The sequence below is a fragment of the Macaca mulatta genome, chromosome X, assembly GCF_049350105.2.
Source record: "Macaca mulatta isolate MMU2019108-1 chromosome X, T2T-MMU8v2.0, whole genome shotgun sequence".
Classification (NCBI taxonomy): Eukaryota; Metazoa; Chordata; class Mammalia; order Primates; family Cercopithecidae; genus Macaca; species Macaca mulatta.
This window is the reverse complement of record NC_133426.1, coordinates 151,171,620-151,184,019: the sequence shown is the minus strand read 5'-3', so window position 1 is coordinate 151,184,019 and position 12,400 is coordinate 151,171,620.

The following is a 12,400-nucleotide window of genomic DNA, read 5'->3' as shown; positions in this document are numbered from 1 at the left end:
TTGTGCATTCCGGCAGCAACAGTGGTGTGGATGTGTGGCACTCATCAGTGGGGTTACTTTGGCAACATTCTTGCATGGGCTTGCACCGGTGGCAGCAGCACAGCAGGGGCAGGACTCCAGTGTTTTTGCATGCACTGGTGCTGGTTACAGCAGTGGAGTGGTGGAGTGTCCATGCATCACTGGGATGAGGTGCTGGCGGGAGCAAAGTGATGGCAGGAGGATTCGGTCGGGGAAGGCCATGAGTGGGTGTGTGTGCATTGGTGGGACCAATTTTCTGGAGCTCCTTAACAGTTAGGCTTGGTCTACAGTGAGGAGATATAAAGAGGGTCCTTGGGCAGCATTCTGATTCAGGATGTGAGGCTGCTTTGCATGCAGGTATGTCCAGGGTAGGGCCCCAGGAGACGCTAGCAGACAGGGTAGCACTCAGAGCAGACTGTCCCCATTTCATGGGCAAGACCTCGCTGCTTTGTCCATGTCTAATTATTACCCAAAAGCTAAAGCCACATAGGGAAACGTGGGAAGCTGTGGGGTATGGGGATCACTGGCTGTCTTCCACTGCAGCCATTTCATTTCCATGGCAAACCCTCTAGGTTCTGCAGAGGCTGGAGTCCTGCTCCTGCCACCTCTCTAAGCAGTTCTCCCTTCCAGCCCAAGTGTCCATTGGGTCATGGGGTCTCCTGTAGCTAGAATTCCAAGGTCCATGGTAAGAGTGGGCCACTCCTTGTCTGTTTAACTCACCCCTTCCCAGGAGCCACTGCGAGTCAGGGGTAAGTCCCAGTGCTCAGCAGCCCAGTCACATGTTCCCAGCTTATCCCTCTCCAGCCTAGTGTTTGCATCCTCCCTCCATCCACTCTGAATGCCTTCCTTCCAAAAATCTGCTCACAGTTTCCCAGTCTTCCTGATGTCCCTGTCTTTTGGTGTGAGATGTTTTTCCTGGCTGCATTTACTTGGCCATCTTAGCTGACATCCACTGAGCTGCTGTCAGTAGGGTTTAGTAATTAAGTAATGGAGAGTAACATTTCCCAGCTTCTGGGTGTCCCAGTATCCTCCCTATGGATTCCCCAGTACCTGCAGGTCACAAGGTGACATGGGCTGTGACAAAGTCACCTGGTGCCTTCCAGAGATTAGGAGATGGAGCAATGGAGACAGGACCCGAGCTCAGTGTGCAGGCACAAGAGACATACATATTGACTCACTTTACTTATGGAACTCTTTTCTGTAAAAACAGAAACGCAGCTCAATGATTTTATACACTGATGATCAATGTAATTTTATCCATTTTATTTTATTTTTAAATAAAATAATTTATTAGAACAGTTTTGTATATTTAAATAATATAATTTATATATTAGAACACTTTTAAGTTTACAGAAAAATTGACCTCAAGTACAGAGTTCCTATATGACTCTATACCTGCCCCCAGTTTTCTCTATTATTAACATCTCGTATTTATATAGTACATTACTGTTAGAATTGATAAACCAATTATATTGATATATTATTGTTAATTAAAATTAATAGCTAAATTTGGGTTCATTCTTTGTATTGTACAGGTCCATGAATTTTTACAAATTCACAATATACAAATTCACCATTATATCATAAATAATAGTTTTACTATCCTGAAATTATTTGTGCTTCACCTATTTATAAAATCCCCTCTCACTCCTCAACCTTTGACAACCACTGATATTTTTACTGTTTCTATATTTTTGCTTCTCAAAAATGTTATGCAGTTGGAATCATACAGTATGTAGCCTTTTCAGATTGATTTATTCCTTAAGCAATATAGTTTTAATGATCTTGTGTGGCTTGATAGCCCATTTATTTTTATTACTGAATAATATTCCATGGTATGGATAGATCACAGTTTGAATAACAATTCATCTATCGAAAGACTTCTTGGTTGCTGACAATTTCTGACAATTATTAATATAGATGCTATAGACATATGTGTGTGTAGACATGTTGCCTACTCATGAGTATAGGAATACCTCAGCGATATTGGGGTTTGGTTCCAGACCACCACAATAAAGCATATATCCCAATAAAGCAAGTCACATGAATTTTTTCCAGTGCATAAAAAAGTTGTGTTTATACTGTACTGAAGTCCATTAAGTGTGCAATAGCATTATATCTAAAGAAAACAATGTGCATACTTTTTAATTTAAAAATACTTTATTGCTAAAAACTGCTAAGGCGCATCCAAACCTTCAATGATTTGCAATCCTTTATTCTGATGAACAATCTTGCGTCATTTTTGATGACTGCTGACTGATCAAGGTGATGGTTGCTTAACATCATAAACCAAACTCTGCTAGCTTCAAGATTTTTTTTGCTGCACCTTTCTAGCCTGTCTCAGCTTTCATAGAATTATAGAGTTAGGGCACTGCTGTAGATCAGGCTTTGGCTTAAGGGAATCTTATAGCTGGTTTTTGATCTTCTATCCAGGCGATTAAAATTTTCTTCTTATCAGCAATAAGGCTGTTTTGCTTTCCTACAATTCATGTGTTCACTGGAGAAACAATTTTAATTTCCTCTAATAACTTTCCCTTTTCATTGACAACTTTGCCAACTGATTGTCACAAGCGGCCTAGCTTTCAGCCTATCTAAGCTTTCAACATTTCTTTCTCACTAAGTTTAATCACCTTCTGGCTTTTGATTTAAAGTGAAAGATAGACAGCTCTTCATTTCACTTGACCACTGTGAGGACATTGTAGCATTATTAATTGGTTTAATTGTATTATTTCTGTGTCTCATTGAATAGGGAGACCAGAGAAGAGGGAAAGAGATGGGAAATAGCCAATACCTCAGCAATCAGAACATATACAACATTTATGGGTAATAACACAGTAATGATAGTAACATCTAAGATCACTGATTACAGATCACTGATCACAGAACAGATTTAGTAATAATGAAAAAGTTTAAAATGTCATGAGAATTACCAAAATGTGACACAAAGACACAAAATGAGTACACGCAAAAAGGCAATGATAGATTTTTCTATATATAGAGATGCCGCAAATCTTCAGTGTGTAAAAGAAGCAATATATGCACAATAAAGTGAAGCACATGAAGCAAGTTATGCCTGTAAATACTTAGGAGCACTATTTCTTCATTTTATAACAACCTCACCAGAATTTGGTGTTTTGAGTATTTTGGATTTTAGCCATTCTTGTAAGTGTGTACTGATATCTCACACCTTGTTTTACTTTGCAATTCCCTAATGCCATTTGATTGAGCATCTTTACATTGTTTATTTTTAAACTGTATATCTTCTGTATTGAGGTGTCTATGAAGACGTTTCACCCAGATTTTAATTAGGTTGTTTTCTTTCATATTGTTGAATTTTAAGTTATTTAAATATTTTGGATATAAGTCTTTTATAAGTTTTATATTTCCTGTTATGTCTTTATCCAGTGGTTTTGGTATCAGGGCAATGCCCATTCACAGAATCACTTGGGAAGTATTCTCTTTGCTTTTATTTTTTGTGGAACAGTTTGCAGATAAAAAATGCTATCATTTTTATCCATAATTGTGTCCTAGAATTAACCAGTAGAATCATTTTGGCCTGCTGTTTTTATTTTTGGAGGTAATTAACTGTTGATGCAAGATTTGAAACAGATGTAGCCATTTTCAGATTAGCTGTTTCTCCTTGTGTGAGACTTGATTATTTGCGTATTTCCAATAGTCTATTTTATCTCAGTTATCAAATTTGTGAATTTTTACTCTAACATTTATTATATAACTTTTCTGATTATGTTGGATTGAATTTACCCTTTTTTATAGTTTACTAAGGTGAAATTTTAAATTATTTATTTTACATACTCTAATTTTCTTATATGCATTTAATGCTCTAAATTTACAATTAAGGACTGCTTTTATTGCATGTAACAATTTTTAAACATTTTTGTTTTATTTAAAGAATTGGCAAATAATGTATATATTTATCATAAACAACATGGTGTTTGAAGTGTATGTGTGTGTATATATATTGTGTGTGTGTATATATATATACACACAATATAGTGTGTGTATACACACACACACACACACACACACATATTGTGGAATTTCCAAATGGAGCTAATTAAAATATGCATTACATTAAATTGTTAAATAACCTGTTATAACAAGGTTTCTTGTAAGACTAATGGTAATCACAAAGCAAAAATCTTTAATAGATGGAGTAAAGCTAAAAAGCAAGGAATTAAAATATACAATTTTAATTGTATATTGAGAACACTTGGACACAGGAAGGGGAACATCACACACCAGGGCCTATTGTAGGGAGGGGACAGCGGGGAGGGATAACATTAGGAGATATACCTAATGTAAATGGTGAGTTAATGGGTGCAGCACACCAACATGGCACAAGTATACATATGTAACAAAACTGCACATTGTGCACATGTACCCTAGAACTTAAAGTATAATAATAATAATAAAAAGAAAAAGAAAATACACAGAGGAGAAAAAATAATTTAAAAACCATTAAACACACCTACAGGATCTAGGAAATAGCCTCAAAAAGGGAAATTTATGAGTTTGGCCTTAGGAGGCAGAAAAAGGGATAAGGGAAGAAAGTTTATTGAAAGGGATAATAGCAGAGAACATTCAAAACCTTGAGGAAGATATATATCAATATTAAAATACAAGAAAGCTATAGAACACTAAACATATTTAACCCAAAGAGGACTACCTCAAAGAACTTAACAACCACATGTCCAAATATCAATGATAAGAGAAAGAATCCTAAATGCAGCAAGAGAAAAAAAATGAGTAACATACAATGGAGCTCCAATATGTCTGACTATACAGTTTTTAGTTGGGAAAGTTATAGGCCAGAAGAGAGTAGCATGTTGTAAGAAAAGTGCTGAATGAGAAAAACATTTACCCTAGAATAGTATATCTAGCAAAAATACTTTTCAGACATGAAACAGAAATAAAGACTTTCCCAGAAAAGCAAATGCTGTGGGATTTCAACACCACATCATTCCTACAAGAAATGTTATAGGAAGTACTTCAAATAGAAAAAAAAGGACTTGAATACACAATAAGTAATCACATAAACGTACAAAACTCACTGGTAATAGTAAGTCAAAAAAAAAAAAAAAAACAAAAACCCAGATATTTTAACACTGTTATTTTGATGTGCAAAATATTCTTATTTTAAGTAGGAAAACAAAAAGATGGATCAATCAAAAATGATAACTACAACAACTTTTCCAGACTTCGGCAAAAGTACAGAAATATATAAATAGAAACAAAAAGTAAAATACTGAGGGGGCTAAGTTAAGACATAGAGTATTAGTTTTCTTTCTCCAAGTTTGTTTATGTAAACAGTGTTCTTATTAAGATAAAATAATGGGCTACAAGAAAGTCAAGAAAGTATATGCAAGCCTCTTGACAAACTAAAAAAATATATGATAGATGCACACAAAATAAAAAAGCATGAAACTAAATCATATTACCAGAGAAAATCACTTCACTAAAGGAAGACAGGAAGGAAAGAAAGAAAGAACACTACACACACACACACACACACACACACGGAGAGAGAGAAAAAAAAAAATGAAAACAACAAAATGGCAGGAGTAAGTTCCTACTTATCAATAATAACCTTAAATGAGGATGGACTAAATTCTTTAATCAAAAGATATAAAGTAGCTGAAAGGGTAAGAAAATAAATGTTTATTTATATTTGGCCTGCAAGAAACACAGTTCACCTATAAAGACACGCATAGCCTGAATATAAAGGATGGAAAAAGATATGCCATGTCAATGGAAACCAAAATAATAGCAGGAGTCACTATACTTACATCAGATGAAATAGAATTTAAGACAAAGTTATAATAAGTGACAAAGAAGGTCACTATATAATAATAAAGGGGTCCATTCAGGAAGAGAATATAACAATTTCAAATACATATACACCCCAAACTGGAGTATCCATATATATAAAAAGATGTTATTAGCACTACAAAGAATGATGGGTCCCAATATAATAATAGCTGGAGATTTCAACAACCCACTTTCAACATTGGACAGAAGTTCTAGACAGAATATCAACAAAGAAATGTTTGATGTAATCTGCAATATAGACTAAATGGATCTAACAGATATTTACAGAACATTTCATACAATGACTACAGAATAAATATTCTTTTATTTAGCATATGGATTATTCTCAAGAAGAGGCCATATGTTAGGTTCACAAAATGAGTCTTAATTTTTTTAAAATGCAATAATATCAAGCATTTTCTCTGGCCATAATGGAATAAAACTAGATACCAATAACATGAGGAATTTTGGGAACTATACAAAATACAAAGAAATTAAACAATATGCTTCTGAATTACCAGAGGGTCAATGAAGAAATTAAGAAGAAAATTTGAATATGTCTTGAAATATATAATAATAGAAACACAATATATGAAAACCTGTGAATCACAGTAAAAACAGTACAAAGAGGGAAGTTAATTGATACAAGTGCTTACATAAAAGCATAGAAAAAACTTTATATAAACAACTTAACCATGCATTTTAACAATGCATCATTAAAAAGCAAGTTCAAGCCAAACCCCAAATTAATAAAAATAAACATCAGAGCAGAAATAAATTTCAAATGAAAAAAATACAAAAGATCAATGAAATAAAAAGTCAGTGTTCCATTTCAAAATGCAATTCTGCTTTCCTGACAGTCCCCAAAGTCTTAATTCACTCCAGCATTTACACAAAATTTCACAGTTCAAAATCTTATCTCAGACAAGGCAAATCCCTTCCACCAATGAACCTGTAAAATTTTAAACAAGTCAGTTAATTCCAAGATACAATGGGAATGCACGCATTGGTTAGTACTCCTGTTTCAAAAGAGAGAAATCAGACAAAACAAAGGGGTTACAGACCCTATGCAAGTCCAAAACCAAGCAGGGCGTTCATTCAATCTTAAAGCTACAAAATAATCTCCTTTGTCTCCATGTCTCACATCTAAGTAACACTGATGCAAGAGGTAGGCTCCCAAGGTCTTTGATAGCTCTGCCTCTGTGGCTTTGCGGTGTACAGCTCCCCCCACCACCCTGCCACCAACAGCTGCTTTCACAAGCTGATATTAAGTGCCTGTGGCTTTTCCAAGCACATGGTGCAAACTGTCGTTGGGTCTATCATTCTGGGGTCTGGAAAATTGTGGCCCTGTTCTCACAGCTTCACTAGGCAGTGCCCTAGTGGGGACTCTGTGTGGGGGTTCAAACCCCACATTTTCCCTCTGCACTGCCCTAGTAGAGGTTCTCCATGAGGTCTCCACCCCTCAAGCAGACTTCTGCCTGGGAATCCAGGCATTTCCATACATCTTCTAAAATCTAGGAGGATGTTACCAAGCCTCAACTCTTGCTCTCTCTACACCTGAAGGCTAAATGCCCCATGGAAGCCATGACTTGCACCCTCTAAAGCAGCAGTCAGAGCTGTACCTTGGCTCTTTTGAGCCATGGCTGGAACTGCAGTGGCTGGGAAACAGGGAGCACTGTCCTGAGGTGGTGCAGGGCAGCAGGGTCATGGATCTTGTACATAAAATATTATTTCCCTCTTAGGCCACCAGGCCTGTAATGAGAGAGTCTGCCCTGGATGTCTCTGAAATGCCTTCCAGGCATTTTCCCCATTGTCTTGGCTTGGCTTCTCTTTATAAAAATTTCTGCCACCTGCTTGAATTTCTCCCTGGAAACAGGTTTTTCTTTTCTACCACATGGTCAGGCTACAAAATTTTTAAACTTTTACGCTCTGCTTTTGTCTTAAATATAAGTTCCGGTTTCAGATTATCTCTGAACAAAGCTGGAGTCATCATTCTGTCTGACTTCAAAATATACCACAAAACTATAGTAATCAAAACGGCATGGTACTGGCATAAAAACAGACATATGACCAATGGAACAAAGTTGAGAGCCCAAGAATAAATCCTCTAACTTTCATCCAACTGATTTTCAACAAAGGGGCCCAGCACATACATAGGGAAAAGGAAATTTGTTTAGTAAATGGTGTTGGGAAAACAGGATACCCATATACAGAAGAATGAAATTAGACCCTTCCCTTATTTATCACCATATTCAAAAATAAACTCAAAATGGATCAAATACGTAAATGTAATTTCTGAAACTATGAAGAAATTAAAAGGGAAATTTTAAAATTTCTTGAGACAAGCACATCAAAAAGATAATTCATAATAATCAAGTGAAATTTATCTCAAAGAGAGGTTTCCAAACCTGGGCTAATTTTGTGACTATTTAGTAATGATCCACACCCTCAAATTCTTCATTTGCCTTATATTCTGTTCAGTGCTTTAATGAAGATGGTTGTAAACAGGTCATAAAATTCAGATGCATGGAGGGGAGTTTGTAAGCATTTCATATCATACAGAGGTTGAATGCAGCTGGTATTTGGTGTAATGGTGAAGTAATTAATGTTTAACAACTGGCACTCTGGATTGAAAAAGCCCCTATTAATAGCATTGGCTGACTTCTGTGGTGTTAAAATACTTACTATTACTAAGTTAAAGTTACCAAGCTTATGTTACTGAATGCATAGGTGGGAAGAGATATACAGTAGCACATTCTTATTTAGTATTTCATTATACAGGTACAATAGATGTAAATAATCTCAAAACATACATAATAATAAAATGGAACAAAATATTTAAGTTTATATATAACTTAATTTTTAATAATGACTGTGGGAACCAGATATAAAAGTTCCTAGAGATTTGGGCCGGGTGCGGTGGCTCACACCTGTAATCCCAGCACTTTGGGAGGCCAAGGCAGGCGGATCATGAGGTCAGGAGTTCGAGACCAACCTGGACAACATGGTGAAACCCCGTCTTTACTAAAAATACAAAAATTAGCAGGGCATGGTGGTGGGCATCCGTAATCCCTGCTACTTGGGTGGCTGAGGCAGCAGAATTACTTGTACCTGGAAGGCGGAGGTTGCAGTGAGCTGAGATCGTGCCATTGCACTCTAGCCTAGGTGACAAGAGCAAGATTCCATCTCAAAAAATAATAGACCGATAGAACAAAACAGAGCCCTCAGAAATAATACCACACATCTACAATGATCTGATCTTTAACAAACCTGATGAAAACAAGAAATGGGGAAAGGATTCCTTATTTAATAAATGGTGCTGGGAAAACTGGCTAGCCATAAGTAGAAAGCTGAAACTGGATCCCTTCCTTACATCTTATACAAAAATTAATTCAAGATGGAATAGAGAATTAAATGTTAGACCTAAAACCATAAAAACCCTAGAAGAAAACCTAGGCAATACCATTCAGGACATAGGCATGGGCAAGGACTTCATGTCTAAAACACCAAAAAAAAACGGCAACAAAAGCCAAAATTGACAAATGGGGTCTAATTAAACTGAAGAGCTTCTGCACAGCAAAAGAAACTACCATCAGAGTGAACAGGCAACCTACAGAATGGGAGAAAATTTTTACAATCTACTCATCTGACAAACGGCTAATATCCAGAACCTACAAAGAACTCAATCAAATTTACAAGAAAAAAACAACCCCATCAAAAAGTGGGCAAAGGATATGAACAGACACTTCTCAAAAGAAGACATTTATGCAGCCAACAGACACATGAAAAAATGCTCATTATCACTCGTCATCAGAGAAATGCAAATCAAAACCACAATGAGATACCATCTCACACCAGTTAGAATGGCGATCATTAAAGTCAGGAAACAACAAGTGCTGGAGAGGGTGTGGAGAAATAGGAACACTTTTACACTGTTGGTGGGACTGTAAACTAGTTCAACCATTGTGGAAAACAGTATGGCGATTCCTCAAGGATCTAGAACTAGAAATACCATTTGACCCAGCCATCCCTTTACTGGGTATATACCCAAAGGATTATAAATCATGCTGCTGTAAAGACACATGCATACATATATTTATCGTGGCACTATTCACAATAGCAAAGACTTGGAACCAACCCAAATGTCCATCAGTGACAGACTGGATTAAGAAAATGTGGCACATATACACCATGGAATACTATGCAGCCATCAAAAAGGATAAGTTCATGTCCTTTGTAGGGACATGGATGCAGCTGGAAACCATCATTCTAAGCAAACTATCACAAGAACAGAAAACCAAACACCACATGTTCTCATTCATAGGTGGGAATTGAACAGTGAGAATCCTTGGACACAGGAAGGGGAACATCACACACCAGGGCCTGTTGTGGGGTGGGGGAAAAGGGGAGGGATAGCATTAGGAGATATACCTAATGTAAATGACGAGTTAATGGGTGCAGCACACCAACATGGCACAAGTATACATATGTAACAAACCTGCACGTTGTGAACATGTACCTTAGAACTTAAAGTATAATAATAATAATAAATAATTATAATAAAATAAAAAATCCTAAAGATTTAACATTTAATTCTTATGAGTTTGACAGGATGGTTTCAGCACACTACTGTATTGTAATCTTCTAGAAGTTGCAAATATTTGCTATAATTCATCCAGATGCCTATTCAAGGAACTACTGGTGACTGGAGTATGGATGATTCCATCTTCACTGTGGGTAAACATCTTCATGGCTACTCGTAATTATAGTACTAAGGACTTAATATATGGTAAGCATAACTCTAAGAAGCAACTGTTACTGATTTTATTATTTCCATTAAAACAATTAGGGTTCTGAAGCACTCCACAGACAATGATATTTCCATTGTTTATATAACTTATGTGAAAGAGCTAGACTACAGGTCTACATCTGTCCAATACTAAAACCAACACTTTTAAAGAATATCCCATCCTGCATATATGTAAGCGTATTGAAGCATACAAAAATCACTGGCATTTTGCCAATTTTGACTTACAAAAATGCAATGTGATTGAATTTAACTTAATATAAATATGAATATGAATACAGACACAAATAGAGGTGCAGATAAGGTACCACCTGCCTGCTCTAGTTGGCATGTACTCTTAATATTATGAAGAGGTAGCAAATGGAAGAGCACACCTGTAGAGATCAGCAGCCTTGTGTGTTGTAGCAAGAGCACTGTATGGTCTCAGAAGATTCGGACCCTATCCTTTATTAGCTACAATAAACACAACAAAACTTCTTCTGCCTGATTTTCAGGATTTTTACATATTAAGGAAAGTACTTTAGACAATATTGATATAAAAATTATTTTTATGAGTTTCATAGTGTTTTTGGTATAACAGTGCCCTGTATGGCAATGAGAAAAATATAGCAATGGCATTTATCACCAAAGCTGTGATCCCTCATTTTTGTTAGATGCGTTTCATGTTTCTTGTACTACCTAGCTTTCTATCAATAATAATAACTTAAATAAAAATGTTTAACTTTTGTACACCAACTATGTGTCAAGCTCTGGACACTTTATCTATGCTAAACTATGAAATCCTCATAAAAATCTTCTGAAGTGTATGTTGTTATTTTCAGTTAAACATAATGTGAATTTCAGAAATAATAAATAGTGGATCCAGGACAGGGAGCACTGTCTACATTTTTAGCTGGTGCTTTTATCTTCCAGCACTGATTCCCACTTTGAAGACATAATTGTGTTTTGTAACTTGTATCTATTCTTATAGCTTCTTGCATCTATCTGTTGCCAGCACAATGAATGGCATCATAGCAGATATCTCAATGACCATTGAAATAAATATTGAAACAAAATTTGTTTAGGAATTTGAATTCTATGTAGAATCCTAGATTGAAGTGTAATATTTTGGTTTAGAACTTTGATATAAAATCAGTTGACTGTGGAATTACTCCTAACTTTGCTATCTGAATCAGAAACCAAAGGGCCCATTTCCTGCATTTTGGGGCTTGAATTCAGATTCCAACACGTTGAGGATCTCGCACAGGCCCTTTGGAAACTGTAAAGTTTCCAATAATGTCTACTTAAAATGATTTTCTTTCCTTCAAGTACCCTAAGCATTCACAGGATAGAAATTTATCTAGTACCACCAGCTGTGTTAATTAATGTATTTTGGCAGAATTTATTGTGTAGATAATTTATTCAGAATCTGAACACATGGTCAGGATTTGGTACTAGGCTATGTGGAATATGTTATAGAGGAGAAAATGACCTGAAGTAATTCTAATTCATAACTCTAGGCTGCTATCAACAACCTCAGAAAGGAATGTTAATTAGAAAATGGCAGTGTTGTAGAATGAAGAAAGCAATGTCCTATTTCTCTGAAGACCCAGGTACATATCATGAATAACACTTCTCAAATGGGTGGCTTTATAGTGTTCCTTCAACTCTCTGAGCCTCTGGTGTTTTCATCTAGAAAGAGAGGATTATAATTGTATCTTCGTCGTTCGTTCGGTTGTTGTGAGGATCACTTGAGTTAACATATAT